The sequence below is a fragment of the Bos taurus genome, chromosome 12, assembly GCF_002263795.3.
Source record: "Bos taurus isolate L1 Dominette 01449 registration number 42190680 breed Hereford chromosome 12, ARS-UCD2.0, whole genome shotgun sequence".
In the NCBI taxonomy this organism is placed as follows: Eukaryota; Metazoa; Chordata; class Mammalia; order Artiodactyla; family Bovidae; genus Bos; species Bos taurus.
Genome location: NC_037339.1, coordinates 79,130,609 through 79,152,037, shown reverse-complemented (window position 1 = coordinate 79,152,037; position 21,429 = coordinate 79,130,609).

Genomic DNA, 21,429 nt, shown 5'->3' with positions numbered 1-21,429 from the left:
CAACTTTCTCTTGGCTAATACAAAGCAGCTCTACACTAATTTACACTAATTTTTACACTAATTTAAAAACATGACAGCAGAGCCACTGATCTCCTATGAGGGGACTTTTTCACTTGCAATAATGCGGCTAATTGCAATGATATAAGGAGACCTGCTTCTACGCTACACTGATATTTTCTTGTCCATCAAATGGGAAGATCTCAAAAGCCATGCTTACTCCCTCAACTTCATGCAGGAAACTCTGACACGTTAGAGCAAGTCTGTTAAAAATGCATTTCCCTGGGCATAAAGACCTCCTGCTGTTTTGCTAGGTGGAGCTGAAGCAGTGAATTTCTCACCCCAGACATTATTAGATTGACTCTTACTTTGGGGATTCTTTTGGGTCCTCTCACATCAAAGCAAGATCTGGAAAAGAAGTAGTAAAATTCCTCTTTCTGGGAAAATTAATTAAAAGTGTGATTTTCAGTATCTGTTAGCGGAGGATAATGAGACAGGCCTGTTGAAAAGCACGGGGCTCTTGGTAATGATCTTCTTTTGCACGGCCCAGCCTTCCTGCTATCTTATCCCAAAGCACTTCCTCTCGTGGGCATCCTCTCCATGAAATGAGTTAGGGGTCTCAGCCCCCTTCTGAGCCGAGACTTGTCACAGAATCTTTCACCAGTATCGGCAGCAATTAGCACTAATTGGTACCCTGGGCAGCACTGGAACAGAAAGGTCAGTGATGGAGTGAGGAGGCAGGACAAATTACCCTCTCGCCTCTGGAAGTGAACTTATCGGATCTGCCGCGCAGCTGCTCTGTTCCAGCTGCCTCTGCGGGGCCTGCGAGGTGGAGGAAGGAGGAATTTATTCTCTGGGGCTGTCAAACAAGAGTATTGGGGAAGGTCAGGTCACGGAGCAAGCCAAACAAAGCTGCTGAGTTATGACCACTAAAGAGCCATCAATAGGTCTCCCCGCCCTCACCCCAAATTACCTCAGCCCTTCCCATCTCTCTCCTCCTTGAAGTTTCTTCCTATAATATTATAAATCCAGTCAAAGTGAGTGCTTCATCAGCAGTTTTCTCTTCTCGCCCCAGAGCCCTCACTGTTTATACTCGCTGCCGTCCAGCCAGATCGCTCGGCGGCTGCGAAGAGAGGTGCTCATTTGTCTTAGCTTTGCTGCCCTATATATTCATCCTCCTGCTTCAGCAGACGTGATGGGGGGATGGTGTAAAGTCAGGACAAGAAGACCTGTGCAATATACACTGCTGCTGCTGCTGCTGCTGCTAAGTCGCTTCAGTCGTGTCCGACTCTGTGCGACCCCACAGACGGCAGCCCACCAGGCTCCCCCATCCCTGGGATTCTCCAGGCAAGAACACTGGAGTGGGTTGCCATTTCCTTCTCCAATGCATGAAAGCAAATAGTGAAAGTGAAGTCGCTCAGTCGTGTCTGACTCTAGTGACCCCATGGACTGCAGCCCACCAGGCTCCTCTGTCCATGGGATTTTCCAGGCAAAAGTACTGTGAGTGGGGTGCCATTGCCTTCTTCGAATATACACTAAGCAATGTACACTAAGGTACGTAAATGGATAGCCAATGGAAATTTGCTGTATGTCTCAGGGAACTCAGACTGGGGCTCTGTAATAACCTAGAGGGGCAGGTAAGGGTGGGAGGGAGACTCAAGAGGGAGGGGATATATGTACCCCTGTGGTTAATTCATGTTGTCGTATGACAAATCAAACCAATATTATAAAGCAATCATCAGTCAATTAAAAATAAATAAGTATAATTATTTTTTTTTAAAAGACCTGTGCAAAACTTTCCCTTTGTGTAATGTTCACGCTACTAAGTGCCCTTGTGCTTAATCATCCTGATATCTCCTCCATAGCTACTTGAAATCAGCGGTTTGAGAAATCCTTGAGAGAATTGTCAGGGAATAATTAATAACGCTTTGCTCGGCTACAAGTAGCCACCAGATGACTTGGCATCACTCACAAGACGGCAGAAGGCGAAGGAATGTTGGCATCCTGCCACCTCACAAAACTCGCCCCTCCCTCTCACTTAACTCAGATGCCAGCGCTTTGCTGAAGGCTGGGCAGACAGGAAGAGAAAAGGGAGCGGGCACTTGATTAGCAAAATCACAACAAATAAACCAGAGGGCCAGTATGTAAGTCACCGCCCTTCCATCTTCCCAAAAAGAACAATAAGACTGCAACTCAACCACAATTCACTTTCCACCTTTGGGTACACAGAAAATACTTCTTATCTGAGGTTTTAAGCATTTGCTTGGAGAGAAGAACCAAGAAGAAATGATTGACCTAGAAATAATTCAGCCTTGCAGGGACTGGCTGAGCCCAGACGTTAGCCAAAGCCAAGAGGGACCTTTCAGGACCATTTATAACTGGATCAATATGTCAACTGGCCTTGCCCTCAACTCACTCCAGCTTTTGTTGAAACTGAAAGATTAGCCCAGAAAAGAAACTGCCAGAAGAAACACGCAGGAGACAAATTTGTTCTGCTTGGTCTTCATTTGCCTTCCTCGAAGGAATCCAAAGTGAAGTTAATGATGTATCTGGCCTAGACAACTTTTGTTCTCATTGACTGAAGATAGAAAATGTTCTACTGTATTTGTGATATGAAAGAAAGGGTAAATATCAGGATGGTCATTTTAAAGGCTAGTAAAGGAACACACTTTATAGCAAAAAAAAAAAAAAAAAAATGAGCTCATTCCGTTCAGCCAAACTGATGTTCTTGGCCAAAGTCCAGAATTAAAGTGCCTGGAGCAAAATGAAGAATCAGCAACACTAGCTAGACGGTGACATTATTTCATTTATTCAACCGACAAACACTTACCAACACTCAGGGTGTGTCAGCCCCTCCACTAGGCACTTGGGCACAAAGATATAAAAAGCATAGACTCTGCCTTGGTTAGAGTTCAGTTTAGTTGAGAGGGTACAAAGAAAATGAAAGTGAAAGTTGCTCAGTCGTGTCAGACTCTTCGCAACCTCATGGGACTATACAGTCCATGGAATTCTCCAGGTCAGAATACTGGAGTGGGTAGCCTTTCCCTTCTCCAGGGGGTCTTCCCAACCCAGGGATCAAACCCAAGTTTCCCGCATTGCAGGTGGATTCTATATGAGCTGAGCCACAAGGGAAGCCCAAGAATACTGGAGGGGGTAGCCTATCCCTTCTTCAGGGGATCTTCCCGAGCCAGGAATCAAACCGGGGTCTCCTGCATTGCAGGCGGATTCTTTACCAACTGAGCTATCAGGGCAGCCCTGAGAGGATATAACCAATAATGAAAAACTGATGAGGCAAGGGTGGGACAAATTGGGAGAGTAGGGCTGACATATATACACTGCTACTGCTACGTCATTTCAGTCGTATCCGACTCTGTGCGACCCCATAGGCGGCAGCCCACCAGGCTCCCCTGTCCCTGGGTATAGACACTACCGTGTGCAGAACAGATAGCCAGAGGGAAGCTGTCCTGTAACGGAGGGAGCACAGCCCAGTGCTCTGCGGTGACCTAGAGGGCTGGGACTCGGGGACTGGGGCGGGAGGGAGGCTCAAGAGGAAGGAGACATGCATATTTATGGCTGATTCACATTTGTGTGCAGCAGAAACCAACACAACATTGTAAAGCAACTAGTCTGCAATTAAAAATAAATTTTTTAAGACAGCGGCGTGGAATCCCTCTCCGAGGCTACATCATCCGGAGGGTCCCGGGGAAGGCGGCTACCAGCCCTGGAGAGGTGACAGAGGAAGGACATTGGAGCTGAGCGTTTGGAGAGTGAGCAGGAAAAGAGATGGAAAGGGGATGTTTTCCAGGCTGAGCGGACAGGCCGAAGAGAAGGAAGGGGCCCCTGGGGAAGAGGACACAGTTATGTCAGATTCATAAGGAAATGAACAGAGAAGAGAAGAGGCAGAAAATGTGGAAAGAGAGAAGGAAAAGTGATAGAGACTAAGAAAGCGTGAGGAGTGGGGTGTGGGGTAACCAGGGCCTGCATGCTACCGAGTAACAAGCTTGGACTCTAGTCTGCGGGCCACAAGGTACCACGAAAGGGCGAAGTAGGGGAGTTTCCTGCTCAGATGGGCTGGAGGACAGTTTCCCTAATTCCATCAGTTGAGTCAGTGTTCCCTTGTTCTCGTTCACGTCCTGGGTGTCCTTCTAAAGCTTTGAAGAGTCAGTGTTTGCAGAGAGATTCTGTTTTTTAAAAACAACACTGTATGGGAAATAGATCGGAGTAGAAGAAAAAGTCAGAAAGACTGTTTATGGCTATTTTAAGGGCAATATTTAAGAGACAAAATTGACAAGGGCTTCCCAGGTAGCTCAGCGGTAAAGAACCTGCCTGCCAAAGCAGGAGATACGGGTTCCATCCCCAGGTCGGGAAGATCCCCAGGAGGAGGGAATGGCAAATTATTCCCTTCATTCTTGCATCCTTGCCTGGAGAATTCCATGGACAGAGGAGCCTGGCAGGCTACAAAAGCCTGGGTCACAAAAGAATCAGACAGGACTGAGCGACAACCACAAAATCAATAGGCCTTGATGACTAAATGATCCAAGAATTCAGAGAGAAAATGGACTTGAAGATGACTCTGAGGCTTCTTGCGCGGCACCGGAATGGTTGAAGAAATGCTTATCCGAAGAAGACCAGAACCTCTATTTTTCACTTCAAAAAAGAGGCACTGCACTCTCAACCCAGACTCGGAATTTTCATCACTGAGTTGAACTATTACATGCTTAAAGGCATAGGCCAATGGCAGGTTTCTTACCTCTGCCAGAAAATAGCACGAAATACTTTAATCCTGACAAGCCTTCCAGAGATCAAGGAAAGTATTATCTTAAACTATTGCAGTTCAGCAAAGGTCGAGCTTTTGTTTTCTGTTGCCTACGGTGTATGAGAAAGCAAAGGCGACGTTTGGAATTAAGGATGAACATGCATTTCAATGATAAAGCAGCACGTTCATTCATTCCTAACTTTCGGAGTTTAAATGCAATCTCAATTTTACCTCCCCTGAGAAGAGCCCCAGCATCGGTTTTCCTTATTAACACTGGAGTTCAAAAACCTGCTCGAGGTTCAGAAACGAGAGCAGTACTAGAAAAGTGAGCCACATTTAGTATGAATATGAGACAGACAGAGGCGGTGGCTTGTCTGAGCCGGGGTGGCCCCTCCCGCAGCCTCACAGACCTTTGCCTCCCCCGCCCGGGCCTTCAGGGACCCAGATCTGTGCATTATTCATTTTGCCTTTGGCGCCCAGAGCACACGCTCTCAAATATGTGGACAGATGGATGGACACAGCTATGCAAATAGTCTCGTCCTGGCTGCAAAATGTACGTGGAAATCACATTTTTCCCCAGCTTCCCCTCAGGCATTTTAAATACTCAAAACCAGGTGAATTTTTCCATTTCCACTGAAGTTAGCAACCACTCCACTCTGCAAGTTTCACTCAACTCCAAAAGGAGAAGGTATTAGCACTTGTTTTTAAGTTATAAGCCACTTAATGGAGTTTTGCACAATAAGTTATTTCATTTGGCTTTTAATCTGTATCAAAACAACACCATAAAATTATTACTACTTCCTAGATGGTTCTAGCCAAGGTTTTATTCTTTTTTCTTCTTACTCTTTTCTCTTACAAACCCAGGAAATCAAGGCTGAAATGCGTATTAACGATGTTTATGTTACAAATGTAAACACAAGGAGGTCAGAAAATAGTTTAACAGGGGTCTCAAAGTCATTATAATTCATTCAAGCTATTCTAGAGTGGGTAGTCATTCCCTTCTCCAAGGGATCTTTCCAATCCAGGGATCCAACCCAGATCTCCTGCATTGCAGGCGGATTCTTTACTGCCTGAGCCACTAGGGAAGCCCTTTTAACAATGCTTGTGTTACAATTGTAAACATAAGGAGGTCTGAAATAGTTTAATAAGGGTCTCAAAGTCATAATTCATCCACGCAGTTCTCATGCAAAATTTTATATCCTTGTCCTGTTTTCTAAGTGTGCAGCTTACTGAGGGATGGATAAGTGTGGGTAGCCTTCATTTTTACTTCTGTTGACTCACATGTGTAAACCAAACAAGTAAACGACTGAATTGTTGTACTCATACTCACAGGGATGTCTTCATTTTTCTTACTGTATTTTTTTGGTAACACCTATCTAGACAGCTAATCGAATTGACTTTTCATAATCTACTCTGACTCCTCAAAGCCATGTTCTTTCTCCTCTTTGATTTACCATTTGAAATATACCAAAGATGACCTGAAGCATGAATGAATTTAAATCCCATACGAATTGTGCCAGCATCTATATTTCGCCTCTGCATTCAAGAAGAGCTTTTCCTGACAACTTCTCTTTTTTTTTAATTTTTACTGGAGCAGAGCTGCTTTACAACGTTGTGTTAGTTTCCGGAGCCACAAAGTGAATCGGCTATACGTATATACACATGCGCCCTGGTTTCTGGATTCGCCTCTCCTTTAGGTCACCACGGAGCACTGAGCAGAGTTCCCTGTGCTCTCCAGAGGTTCTCATTAGTTGTCCATTTTATAGATGGCATCAACAGTGCACAGCACTTAGTTCCTCCGTCCCGTCCAACTCTTCATGACCCCGTGGACTGTAGCCCAGCAGGCTTCTCTGTCCATGGGATTTTTCAGGCAAAAATACTGGAGTGGGTTGCCATTTCTTCCTCCAGGGATCTTCCTAACCCAGAGGTTGAACCCGAGTCTCCTGTGTCCCCTGCATTGAAAGGTGGATTCTCTACCTGCTGAGCCATTGGGGAAGCCCTATTAATAGGGTATACATGTCAGTCCCAATACTGTCTGAAGAAAACAGAAAGATGTGCCAAACCCGGCCTGCTGCAGAGTGCCCTCTAGCGAAAGACTGTGGATGCTACCTTTTGACTGGTTTCTGCCCAGACAGGATCTGTAGCAAACCATCCTCTCTTCCTGGAGAAGGAAATGGCAACTCCAGTATTCTTGTCTGGAAAATCCCATGGACAGAGGAGCCTGGCGGGCTACAGTCCATGGGCTCACAAAGAGTTGGACACGACTGAGCACACACACGTCTCCTCTTCCTGCACAAAACATTTCATGGATCTGACAACCAGTGCAGCAGATTTTCTGACATCTAATCACAGCTGCCTGGTTGTATTGCTGGTACTCTATTAAAATTCCAAATCAGCTTATTAATGTATGCATTTCTTCAGTGAATAAAAACAAGAATTCTAATAGAACTCACTGTAAGTCAGTAACAAAGCTGGAAATCATCAAAATGATAGGACACTAAAACCTGGAGAATTCATCTTTAAATTGATATCAAAGGAAAGAGAACCCAAAAAAATGTGGCGGTCATTCGCGGTAGCAACAGCCTCTCCTAATAAAAACCAAAATGCCACAGGTGCAGGTATTGACCAAGACAAAGGAACAAAGTTACGTCTAGCAAAGGTTTTTCATCTAAGTGGCCATGTCCATTTAACAACCGTTAGAACTGTGAGAGTCCCTTGGACTGCAAGGAGATCCAACCATTCTGAAGGAGATCAGCCCTGGGATTTCTTTGGAAGGAATGATGCTGAAGCTGAAACTCCAGTACTTTGGCCACCTCATGCGAAGAGTTGACTCATTGGAAAAGACTCTGATGCTGGGAGGGATTGGGGGCAGGAGGAGAAGGGGACGACAGAGGATGAGTTGGCTGGATGGCATCACTGACTCAATGGACGTGAATCTGAGTGAACTCCAGGAGTTGGTGATGGACAGGGAGGCCTAGCGTGCTCGATTCACGGGGTTGCAAAGAGTCGGACACGACTGAGCGACTGAACTGAACTGAGAACTGTGAGAAAGTTAGGTAAATTGAAGGTTTCATTCTGTACGTGCCTGTTGCCACAAAAGACTTGAAGGTTTGAAGTCGTTTACTTATTTGTTTGTTTTACTACTCAGCACAGCATACAGGATGTTAGTTTCCCGGCCAGGGATCGAACCCATACCCCCTGTATTGGAAGGTAGAGCCTTAACCACTGGATCACCAAGGAAGTCCCTTGAAATAGTTTAAAACAAGATAGTATGGTAAGGTGATCTATCAATAGAAATAATTTCTCTAGAAGGAATTAAATTTAGAAAATAAAAGATTTTCCCCAATGACATCGGAAGGGCCTATGTGCTGCATGAAAGCTACATTGTCAGTAGAAATATGGCCACGAGAGAAGTCTGTAAAGCACTAGACACGGAGCACAGACCTCCCCAGGTGAGGGCTTCCATGACTCCCTTGGAGACGTGGTCACTTCTGAAACCCATCAGGAGAAGCAGAGCCCCATAGATTTCCAGTAGTCACATACAGATGTAAGAGTTGGACCATAAAGGAGGCTGAGCGCCAACGAATTGATGCTTTTGAACTGTGGTTTTGGAGAAGACTTGAGAGTTCCTTGGACAGCAAGGAGATCAAACCAGTCAGTCCTAAAGGCAATCAACCCTGAATATTCATTGGAAGGACTAAATTTGAAGCTGAAGCTCCAATATACTTTGGCTACCTCATGCGAAGAGCCAACTCATTGGAAAAGACCCTGATGCTGGGAAAGACTGAGGGCAGGAGGAGAAGGGGACGACAGAGGATGAGATGGTTGGATGGCATCACAGACTCAATGCACATGAGTTTGAGCAGGCTCTGGGAGAGAGTGAAGGACAGGGAAGCCTGGCATACTGCAATCCTTGGGGTCACAAAGAGTCGGACATGACTTAGTGACTGAACAATAACAGATGATGAAAAAGCACTATATGCTTCACTATAACAATATCAGCTGCCCTGGACCAAAAACCCTTCCACTTTTTCAAGACCAAGCAAACCTCTGGAGTTCTTGAACAATCCAAAGAGCAGAAAAATCCTAAGACTAATACAGTATTCTTCTGCTAACCCTAAAGACTGGAGAATACCAACGTGTTCTTAATCTTCATTAAACTGAGAGGTATAATTGTGACACCAATATTGTACTTCATGTCAGTTTCAATAGAAAATATAAACAGACCTAGGAAATTCAACTCCATTTAAAAGTGGGCTAAACATGCCAACTCTACTGGTCAACAGAGCTGTCTTTGGCTCAATGCTATTTTGAAATGATCAGGCTGCGTTGAATGGTAAGTAGGAATTCTTGTAACGGGGAACATTTCAAAGCAGGTTTATTGTTATGACTTAACTTGAGCTTTCTGAAGAAAACATCAGTGGTTTTAAGACAATATTGAATGTGGCTTTCAAACTCCCTAAATGAGTGCACGTACATATGAAAAATGTTTAATGTCAAATACGAAAATCATATTCCTTCTTGACCCTTCAGCTGGGAGCCAAGTTCAGGTAGGGGCTTACAATTTCCCAGCTCCTTCAAGTGGATGACTGCTCCCTCTTACCTATTACCCTACCCCAGCATGCATTTGAGTAATTTCATCAGTTAGCAAAAGGGAAGCCCTGGACTCTGATCTTGCAAAGCAAATAATTCTGAGTTTATAAAGGGTAGGAATTTCCACAGGAAATCCCTCGCTCTCCCTGGGTGGACCTGGACATGCACAGCAGTGGGTTTCACTGGTACATTTCTTGCAGGCCTGAAGTCTAAAGTCGGATTCCTAGAAGTATAACATCTTGATTCCTTCCGTGTCTATGAAGTACAGCCACTGCCTTCATCCCACTGTCGAAGTATGACGTTCAGAAAAAGCATTCTCCATCTAGGTCAGACCACCTCTGCAGCACGGCCTCATTTTGAAGACCACAATTTAAGAGGAGACATTGAGTAACTGGAATATCTCCAAGGAATGCAATCAAGATTCCCATAGTAATGTCAAATGACATACCATTGAAAAAGAGCTGGAGATGTCTGGCTTGAAAAGGACAGACTGTTTTATACTTCGCTCATTGCAATGTTAGATGAGGAAAGGCTTGTTTTGTGTAGACAAGGTTAATTTTCTGTTGGATCTAAGAGGTAAGCAGATTTCAGTTCCATATAAGAAAGTACTTTTTCAAAATTAGAATATACTGAATTGTCAGAAGATGACTTCATACTAAACAAGAGGTCAGACTCCTAATCTCAAAGGTAGCTTGAAATTCCAGGTTCCTGAGAGTCTATATGGTTGCTTAGTTCTTTTAAAAAAAACAATTTTTTTGCACGAGAATTCTGAATCATTTCTGCAGTCAATAGTTTCTTCTAAAGCAGCTGAATCAGACAAAAATACCAGCGGGTACGATTCCCATTACCTTACAGATGGGGTAGTAGGTAAAACCAAGAAAGCATGGACTTTTATGTTTGACTTAAGTTCAAATTGTACTCCACTATTTATAGACTTCTGTGACCCTAGGCAAGTCTCTTAACCTCACTAAGCTTTAATTTCCTCATCTGTAAAATGGGATAATACTATTTAGCTATGAGACTATCATCAAGATATTAAATGAGATAATGAACATAGCATGCATGCTCAGTTGCTAAGTTGTGTCCAACTCTTTGTGACCCCATGGACTGTAGCTCACCAGGCTCCTCTGTCCATGGGATTTCCCAGGCAAGAATACTAGAGTGGGTTGCCATTTCCTTCTCCAGGGGACCTTCCTGACTCAGGGATCAAACCCGAATCTCCTGCTTTAGCAGCTGGATGCTTTACCATTGGAGCCACGTGGGCTTCCCAGTGAATATAGGAGGCTTAGCAAAGTCCCTGACTCAAAGAAACCCTTGAAGAGGTGGGACACTGTGATTATTAGACAGCTCAGAGTCCTTCAATTGCCCCCGCACCCCCGGCTCTGCTCTGAAGATTTTCTGTTGCATCCTAGACATCCAAAAACACAGGGAGGTGGGTGGGGAAAGAGAAGGACAAAAAGTTTTGTGTGCATCATCTATACACAAATAAATACGTCTGAACACACATATCTCATGTTTAACATCTGCGGGTTCCCATGCAGTCGTAAAAAAGAACACAGAGACATCTGATGAAATCTTTACACGTTACATATCTTTTGTGTCACCTTATTTTCTTATGATGTTAGGCATTGTTGTCAGGGTTTTTTCCCTCCATCCCACATATTGACACAAAACGTGGAAATAATAAATGTTGCTGAAAGCACTGACAACCTGAGTGAGTGCCCTCGCGTGGAGCCCATGAGTCATTCTGTGTTTCCCTTTTCTCAGCACGTCTTGCCCCTGCTGAGTCTTCTTTTTCACTGCTTTGGGAAAAGCAGAAACCCACTCCAGGATTCTTGCCTGGAGAACCCCATGGACAGAGGAGCCTGGTGGGCTACAGTCCATGGGGCCACAAAGAGTCAGACACGACTGAAGCGACTTAGCACACACACACACTGTTCTAGGAGACAGAGCTTCTTGGGCTCTTGGAAAATGGTGATTTTGTGGCTCACTGAGCAAAGGGCTTGGTAGGTGTTGAACATGGTAATATTCCAATTTCTACTGATTAATCAATTAATACTCCGGTGCCGAGGTGAGCAAGTATGTTTTCGTTCCTCCCAAAACAATTAATTAACGTGAACTGACTGAGCTCTGGGGAAAATGTATATTCTAGGACATATCTGAAGGTGGTTTCAATATAGTTGGAGGCTTTCAAGTGGAAAAGTCTCTATTTAGCAATTACATGCAAGGAGAAAACTCAGAATTCATCAGTGATTCAGTCACTGGCACGTCACGAGAGTGCAAGAGGAGGCACGGAAGGATGACTCGTCACATACGCCAAGCCAGCGGCGGTGGTGGAGTCACCAAGTCGTGTCTGAGTCTTGCGACCCCTTGGATTGTAGCCCACCAGGCTCTTCTGTCCATGGGATTTCCGCCCAGATGACTAATTAACAGGATCTTGTAGAGAGATTTATAAAAATATATATTCCTGCACCAAAATGCACCCCACCAACCCCCGAGTGTTCTAATTCACGGGTAAAGGTAGGACCAGGGAAACCCTATTTTCTCTAAAGGTTCTGTTCGTCGGCCAGGCTTGAGAATCACCGCTCTGAGTCAGTGGATTTCAACATGATGCTTGTGCATTCATACTAGGAAATAGCAAACAAACACCTGCCTCCAACCCCACTTTCAGAATATTCTGATTACTTCTATTTTTTCATTATAGAAAATTCCAGTTTTGCCAGAGAGATTCCAGTTTTTCAAATTAATTCATAGATATCATCCAGTTAAAAGTATGACTAGGCCAGTTTCCTGGGAGAATGTGGCTCTGATTCATCACAAGTGTAAAAAGAGAAAAAATACTACACCCCAATGCCAGAAAAATTCACTTGTGGCTAAAAAACACATCACCAATGCCAACATCTTCAAGCTCGAGAGTCCCCAACCTCTGGGACCTAACGCCTAATGATCCGAGGTAGACTTGATGTCATAATAGTAAAATAAAGTGCGCAATAAATGCAATGCACTTGAATTATTTGCAAACCATTCCCCACACCTGCCCCCTACCACAGAAAAACTTATCTCCCACAAAACTGGTCTTTGGGACCAAAAGGGTTGGGCAATGCCATCTAATTATTGGGCAGGTGATGAAGGTAGGTGGCGGATGGGGTGCTTGCCCACTGACGGGATGCTTCTACAGTGATGAAACCAAGGACTTCCCCACTCCAAGCCTGACAAAGTCCTCTGCACCACCACAGACCCTGCCCCAAAGGCTGTCACTACTGTGTGTGTCAGAACTTCCCCTCTAAAGATGGGACAAGACTTGGGAGTTAAATCTCTAGTACTAGGAGCATCCACACATATTTTAATTAAAAGCCCATTTGAATGAGGAGCAATAAAATTAAACAGTGTCACCGTCTGTTCTTTAATAGCTTACAAGCACTTTGTATTCACAGTCCCCAAGCTAGAGTTTCAAGAAATATCCCTTTAGATTTGATTGTGAAATAATCTCAGGACAGTTTTTCTTCCCCCTTCTTCACTTCATAGGCTATTTATAATTAGGCTTAACAAGGCAGACTCAAGATGAACATAAATGGACCCTATGGACTGCAGCACACCAGGCTCCTCTGTCCTCCACCATCCTCCAGAGTTTGCTCAAATTCATGTCCGTTGAGCCAGTGATGCCATCCAACCATCTCCTCCTCTGTTGTCCCCTTCTCCTCCTGCCTTCAGTCTTTCCTAGCATCAGGGTCTTTTCCAGTGAGTTGGCTCTTCACATCAGGTGACCAAAGTATTGGAGTTTCAGCTTCAGCATCAGTCCTTCCAATGAATATTCAGGACTGATTTTCTTTAGGATGGACTGGTTTGATCTCCTTGCAGTCCAAGGGACTTTCAAGAGTCTTCTCCAACACCACAGTTCCAAAGCATCAGTTCTTCGGTGCTCAGCCTTCTTTATGTTCCTGCTCCCACATCTGTACGTGACTACTGGAAGAACCATAGCTTTGGCTATACGGACCTTTGTCAGCAAAGTGATGTCTCTGCTTTACTAATGAAGTTGCCTTCCCAATCACTTAGAAAGGATGGAGCCTTTGGGAATGTAGGTAGGGGTTTCAGGGACGGTCACACGGAGGAGGTGTGTTCATTGGAGGAAGAGGGTGCCCTTTAAGATGTGGATATCAGACACAGAATAGGGACACGGTGGAACACTTTCTAAGCGGCATCTCCTTTATTTGCCCAAATGCCCTAGTTTCAAGTGAGTAACTCCCAAGGTTGACATGTCATGTATGACAACAGTGGTTCTCAAAGTGTGATCCCCGGGCCAAGGAACCTGTTAGAAATGCAAATTCTCAGGCCACCCAGATCTGCTGAATGGGCTGGGGACCCAGCTAGTTGTATTTACCAAGCTCTGCAGGTGACTCTGAGCCAGGCTCAGGTTGGAGAATCACTGTGTCACAAGAGTGGCTTCCCAGGTGGCGCTGGTGGTAAAGAACCCACCTGCCAATGGAGGAGATGTAAGAGACCTGGGTTCAATCCCTGGGTCGGGAAGATCCCCTGGAGGAGGGCATGGCAACCCACTCCGGGATTCTTGCTTGGAGAATCCCATGGACAGGGGAGCCTGGCGGGCTACAGTCCATGGGGTCAAAGAGAGTCAGACACAACTGAAGCCACTTGGCACAGCACGGTGTCACAAGAAAGTGTGATCAATATTCACACTTTTCCCTCCCTTTCTCTCCTCACTCACACAGGTACACAAACACACACGCAGCCATGGACGCGTGTATGGTGTTCAAAGAACTGGAAAACAGCCCTTGTTCTCCTTTTTCCTGGAGAGTTTCTTTCTTTTCATGTGCAGGGCGCTGAGGCAGGGGTGGAATTTAAACAATCCCTAATGAAGGCAGCCGGCTCCACATATTTATCACATTACACTGTGCTGTATTTACCCCTTACCGCTTTGGGTGCATTTGCATATAATCTTTCATAATTCAATTCACTCGTTTAAATCATTTCTTTTTTTTTCACTTATTTATTCAGATGGGAAAAGTTCATTGTACAGATCACTGGGGCCCCCCAGTGGCAGCCTTTGATACTGCCAGCCTCGGATTTAATACCTGGAGTTTTGCAGAAATAGTACCCACTCAAATCCTTAGCTTTTCACCTGGTTGGTAGCATCAATTCACGCTTTGTATCTGAGGTGGATTTTATCGGCATTGGAGTTGAAATGTCCCCAGATGCTCTGGCTTTCCCTTCTTGCATCTATGAGACTCCACACTCGGGCACTTGCTGAGTAGGTCAGCGGTCTTCAGTACCTACTGGTCAGTGCACACACCAGCCAGGAATGGATGCAATAAACAGCAGAAAAGAGAAACTTGTCCTGAGATTCCTCTTCCTCCATAACCTTGAGGTTTTTCTCCCTAGAGTTTCTGCTCCTACCATCCCTCCTTTGAAGTTGTCACTGCCCAGAGAAGCTAAGTCCTGCGGGGAGTTTAGATACAGCCTTCTCCCTCCTGTTTTCTGGAACATTCTGTGTTCAGCAGCAACGGGCAGGGTCCTCGGGGCGGAGCCCTCGAGGACAGCCCCTGACAGCTGCCCTCCGCAGGAGTCACAGAAGCAGCACCCCTACCCCCGCCCCGTCTGCATCTCCTGACATCCCATCACCGGTCCAGGCCTCCAGCCAGATGTGGGGCTTGCTTCCTCGGCAGGGCCGTCCTCCCGGAAACCACAGGGCCCGGCATCGGGTGAACCACAGGCCGGTGGATAACGAAAGCCGTTTCCACTTATCCAGGCACTTTGATATCCATCCAGTCTCCCCAGCACGGCCCCTGTGCACTCTGCTTGGGCTGCAGAAGTCACGCTGGTGGGAAGACTGGAAAGGTGCTTTCCGGGAACCTGTGTGTGTGCCTCACCCCGGGCTCCGATGGTGCTGATGCAGTGAGGCTGGGTCAGCAGTGACCGCCCCCGCCTGTGACAGCCCGTAAACACCGGTGTCACTGACAGATCGGGTGATGCTCTAAAGTTCAGCCCCGCCCCCTTGGCCTTTCCTCGCCCGAGGAGTCATCCGAGGACACCCACTGCCTTCCCTTCAGTCCACCTGAGCTGTTTTTGTCACAAAGAAAAGCACTAGTACAGTATATTAACGCATATATATATGTTATTTAGAAAGATGGTAATGATGACCCTATATGCAAGATGGCAAAAGGGATGCAGATATAAAGAACAGACTTTTGGACGCTGTGAGAGAAGGCGAGGTTGGGATGATTTGAGAGAATAGCATTGAAACATGTATATTGCCATCTGTGAAACAGATCACCAGTCCAAGTTCGATGTGTGAAACAGGGCACTCAAAGCTGGTGCACTTGGAGGACCCTGAGAGATGGGATGGAAGGGAGGTGGGAGGGGGTTCAGGATGGGGGGCACATGTACACCCGTGGCTGATTCATGTCACTGTATGGCAAAAACCACTACAATGTTGTAAAGTAATTAGCCTCCAAGTAAAATAAATAAATAAAAATTTTAAAAAATTCACTCAGTTCAGTTCAGTTCAGTTCAGTCGCTCAGTCGTGTCCGACTCTTTGCGACCCCATGAATCACAGCATGTCAGGCCTCCCTGTCCATCACCATCTCCCGGAGTTCACTCAAACTCATGTCCATCAAGTCAGTGATAACATCCAGCCATCTCATGCTCTGTCGTCCCCTTTTCCTCCTGCCCCCAATCCCTCCCAGCATCAGAGTCTTTTCCAATGAGTCAACTCTTCGCATGAGGTGGCCATAGTACTGGAGTTTCAGCTTTAGCATCATTCCTTCCAAAGAACACCCAGGGCTGATCTCCTTCAGAATGGACTGACTGGTTGGATCTCCTTGCAGTCCAAGGGACTCTCAAGAGTCTTCTCCAACACCACAGTTCAAAAGCATCAATTCTTCAGCGCTCAGCTTTCTTCACAGTCCAACTCTCACATCCATACATGACCACTGGAAAAACCATAGCCTGGACTAGACGGACCTTTGTTGGCAAAGTAATGTCTTTGCTTTTCAAAATGCTATTTAGGTTGGTCATAACTTTTCTTCCAAGAAGTAAGCTCTACCCATGTTTAAATTAATTGATCTAACATTTGTATGATATTCCTTGCAAAGAAAAATTTAAGCCTTTACTGAGTATATATATACATACATTTGTAAAAGCATTCTTTGTGAGGTACTGTGAAAAGGAGTTCACAATGCAGATACATCTCAATAGTACCCCACTTACACTAATTTGCTCAGGAGGCAAATAAAGACAATATTCAATAAACTAGATTGCTCTGAACTAGGCAGGTTAAAATTCAAATGCAGGATTTCTGTGCCCATCTCAGAATGGAAGACGAACACAGGGCAGTGCCCAAAAAGAGCACAAACTTCAGTGCCTTAGAAACCAAGGTCCCTATCCCAACCAGACACAGGTGAGTACCCTTGGAGAGACAGCCCACTCTCAGCAAGCCTCAGTTTCCTCCTGTGTAAGATGGGCTAATGCCACCAGGGAATTTACTGGAGGTAATCAATGAGAGGCTCTGCCTAAAACACCTAACACCAGAGCCCAGAGCATAAGGGTGCCACAAACGGAGTTGTTTCAGCACGGGTTACTCAAAGCTACAATTTTTCCAGCAAGTAGTTCAAAGGGGTCACTGTCAGCTGCCCAGAAAACCCCCCTGCCTCCGACTCCTTTCCCAGCTGCAAGTTATTCCTCCGGGGAGCCCTCCCTGACGCCCTGGTGGTCGTTTGGCTCTCCTCCTATCCGCACGCCCGACACTGCTCTGAAAGTGTGTCCGTTTCCCACCACGCGTGGACTTCGCGGCATCCGCCTGTCTGCACCGAACTTGAAGCTTCCAGGAGGGCTGGGCATCTACCTTGTTCACTATGCGTCTCCAGCCCCTGCTCAGCATATTATGGGATTTCTGTAAATACTGAGTAAATGAATGAATAAATGAGTGAATGAATGACAGCCATTAGATGGCTACCTAGCGAAGAAAAAATATCAGGAAAGTAAAAGTTTTGCATTCTTATAATTGCCTTTAAGCCTCCTTGAATTGCCTTCAAAATATATGAAATCTGAGCTTCCAAAAGCTCTAGCATTTTCCTCCCCTCGCTATAAGAATGTGCACATTTTTATTATTAACATATATTTATTAGAATAATTGTATAATTATTCCAACTAATTATAATCATATTCATTATTCCCAATTCCTCTTTTGAATACATGATTATAAAATGTGTTTATCATGTTTGACACCTTTCTAATTCTTAAATTGACTATGTATTAGTCACAGAGACCCTAAGGAAGAAGGAAATCCTTGGTAGAAAAGTGTTAATAATTTACTAGTTGCAAACTGTACTTTTACCTCCAAACACCAGGTGGGTACAAAAAACATTGCTCATGTTTTTTAATCTACAAATTTCTTACATTTTTACGGCCTGTTCTTTGGGCTTATTTATGATGGTTCGGGACAAAGAGACAACCTTTGCCATTATGATTTATATTCTTCCAACAAAGGAAACACAGAAAGAGATAAGAAATCCAAATTAAATCATGACACTAAAGAAAAAAAAAAAACATGAAGGTAAGGGGCTGAAATTTTTAAATCAAAACAAAGAGGAGTACAGACGACTGTGGACAAAGAAAATAGGAAAATTTCAAAAACCTAAGCTACAAAATCTAGCACTTACCAAATAAAAGTTTTCAGATGCCTTATGTCCTGCATTTGTGACATTATGAACTAATGCCTGCTGCTGCTGCTGCCAAGTCACTTCAGTCGTGTCCGACTCTGTGCGACCCCATGGACTGCAGCCCACCAGGCTCCCCCATCCCTGGGATTCTCCAGGCAAGAACACTGGAGTGGGTTGCCATTTCCTTCTCCAATGCATGAAAGTGAAAAGTGAAAGTGAAGTCGCTCAGTCGTGTCCGACTCTTAGCGACCCCATGGACTGCAGCCCACCAGGCTCCTCCATCCATGGGATTTTCCAGGCAAGAGTACTGGAGTGGGGTGCCATTGCCTTCTCCGGAACTAATGCCTACCCACTAAAATATTTTATATGCCTTATTTTAATCTTACTCAGCTTGTGTTGTTGTTTAGAAAGCCTAACAATATATTTTGTTATGGTAAAATGTTAGCAATTAGCAGCAGATAGCCAATATTTTCCTTTTTTTCCCCCCATTAATGCCATTTATCAAAAAAAAATTGCCCTGGACATCTGTTTTCATTTTTAGTGATGCTTTTAAGCTCCCTGATGGTTGAGCACCAATTCTAAAACTTGATTGGATTTCAAGGAAAGACAACTGCCTTAGAAACAAAGAAACTGAGATAATTGAGAAGAAAAATTCCTGCTTTTGAGCCTTCTCGGTATAAGCACTGTTGATGATAGAGGCCAAAGGTTAGGTCAATAGCAGAGGCAGTCAGTGGAGTGAGCACAGCAATCTAACCATAACACAGCTATACCCAGGCTGAGTAAACACTCCTGTCCAGCCCAGGAACTCCTAGTAAAAGGAGTTAATATGACTACAGAACTAACTGATGCTAACTAAGGCCCCTAAGACACACGGTCCCATTAATACGACCACAAAATCGTACAGAACACGGACTTGGATTATGCATGAAACTTGGAAGCAGAGCACATACTGACACTGGACTTGCAGGTAAGTATTCTAGACTTAATTCCACATCACAAACTCCAAAAAGCCAAAACCAAGACGAGGAAATCATGTGTGAACTATTTCTGGCCTCCATAAAGAAGGCATAGAGAACTGAGTCCACTCACAAACACACTCGTAAATATTTATGACACTTTTACATTTCGCTTTGCCCATACATTTTGTGAAAGCATTTACCTGCTGCACTCCCAGTTTTGTTTAGTATTGCCTTATAATTTGCTGGGAAAAAATGTACATATTTGACAATATTTTACTCCTTCCACATGAACTAAGTTAAAATGGAGTTAAGAAAAGAGGCACAATGTGATTAATTTTCTTCCGAACTTTTCATTAAGCTTACTTATCTGATCTACTTCAATTTGACTTTAATTCTTTTATATCTAGAACCCAAGGTCCCCAGATTGTTTTCAAAATTACTACATATAAATCTTTTCTTGTATCAAAATCTTACCCAGCGGACATACTTTACTACCAAAGGCTATTCAGAAATTACTTTTCTGCATTGCTTAAAGCAAGTTGGACATGGTCTATGTAGAGGCCAGGCATTCACAGAGAACACCAAGCTCCTGGAATCTGAGGATTTAAAGAGGGGGAAATTGTGTTTCCTCATCTTTGTGTTTCCTCATCTTTTTTCTTTCTGCTGTGGCTCCAGCTCTCCTAGGAAGTTACCCAATGCCACAATTCTTTATCCACAAAAGAGAACAAAATATTAATACAAATTGAAAACCAACATTTAAAACATCCTGGTGGACAAAAACTAGTACAAATGAAAGAAGGTGGATCAGTAAATTCTAAGACAGAGATTTGAGTACAGTATTTAGTTTGCTAAAGTCAGCTGGTACAGTCTGGGGACAAGAACTTTTCTGGTTACATGCATATAACAGAAATTTTAAGCTGCAGAGTACTACCAGCAAGTTCGTATGTCTACTGTGAAGCAATACTGATTCTCTGATAACCTCTATTAAAACCTTGACAGCATTCTCCTTCTATTAGAAACCCGGAAAGTTACTGCAAGCATTAGGCTAAAGGTTTTAAGTAACATAGTTTAACATGTCAAAAAGGAGAGAGAGAGAAAGAGAGAAAAACAGAACAAAGGGAAGTAAAGGCAAAATTCACAGTAAACTCCCTTGGATTAAAATTAACAAATTAATTCCTAGACAGAAAAAAAAAAACCCGTAAGATAGAAAAAAACCCACTCAAATTACATCTTTTGGAATTCAATTATTATAAAATTGAATCTAGAAAAGTGTGGAGAAACAACAGCAAAAAGATAAAAGTAGACAAACACGCAGAATGGAGTGAAGCAAGAGCGGCAGGGCACGTGGGTGGGTGTTAAAATTTGCAAGTGAGTGCTATAAACAGAACAAAACAATGGATATTCAGCATTGTGTTTGACAGATTGACACTTAAAGAAAAAGAGAACTGTTTGGAGCCATATGGTAGGTTGGGTTCTAACAGTCTTTGAAAGGACATTTTATCTATTCTATCTAAAAATAGCTTAGCAGTGATATACAAACATTTTTTTGAGCAGAAGAACCTTTTTTTCACCTGCTACCCCAAGATGCATGCTGTGGCACCTAAAACCTCCCTCGAAGCCTCTGAGACAGCTTCTAGGAACCTTGGAACTCTGCTGACCAGTGCAAGGGCCACAGTGGCAGCAAATTCTTTCGGAGTCAACAGATCTAATACAATCGGGAGGAAGGACAGAACCTTTTAAAAAAACTACATCAAATGCAGCTGTGTCTGATTTCAGCCCGGCCGCCTCAGGGCTGGGCCCTTCTTTCACCCTGGGTTCACTGTCATTCCCTGCGTGAGCATCACAAAGCACCTCCCAGCCCACAGCTCGGACATTCTGTCCACCAACCCAGACCAAAAACGCCAGAGTCAGCATCGCATCCTATCTAGCATGGGGAGAAGGCCGGCTGGCTTCAGACTCCAGTGTGTGCTCTAACACTGTCATCCGACTCTCTGTGTCCCCATGGACTGTACCCACCAGGCTGCTCTGTGCATGGGATTCTCCAGGCAAGAATCCTGGAGTGGGGGGCCACATCCTCCTCCAGGGGATTTTCCCAACCCAGGGATCGAACCTGTGTCTCCCGCATTGCAGAAGGATTCTCTCCAGACTCCTCCAGAAACGACCCCTCTCGCCACCTCCAGGCACAGTCTCCGCTGTGAGCAGGCGGCCACCCTCTTGCCCAGGGACCCTGATGCCTGCCCGCTGGCCCCTGGGTCCTACTCAGTGATCTAGAAACTCTAGTTTCCAGTGATCACTCACACTAGTGATCAACCAGAGTGGTCCTTACACGGAGGGTTGACTGTTTCACTCTTCTCCAAACTATCCCCCGATCCTCCACTTGCCTGGAGGAGAAGCCCAGCTTCCACAGTGGCCTTGAGGTGGTAGCCACCCTGACGTGCTCCCCAACCTCTC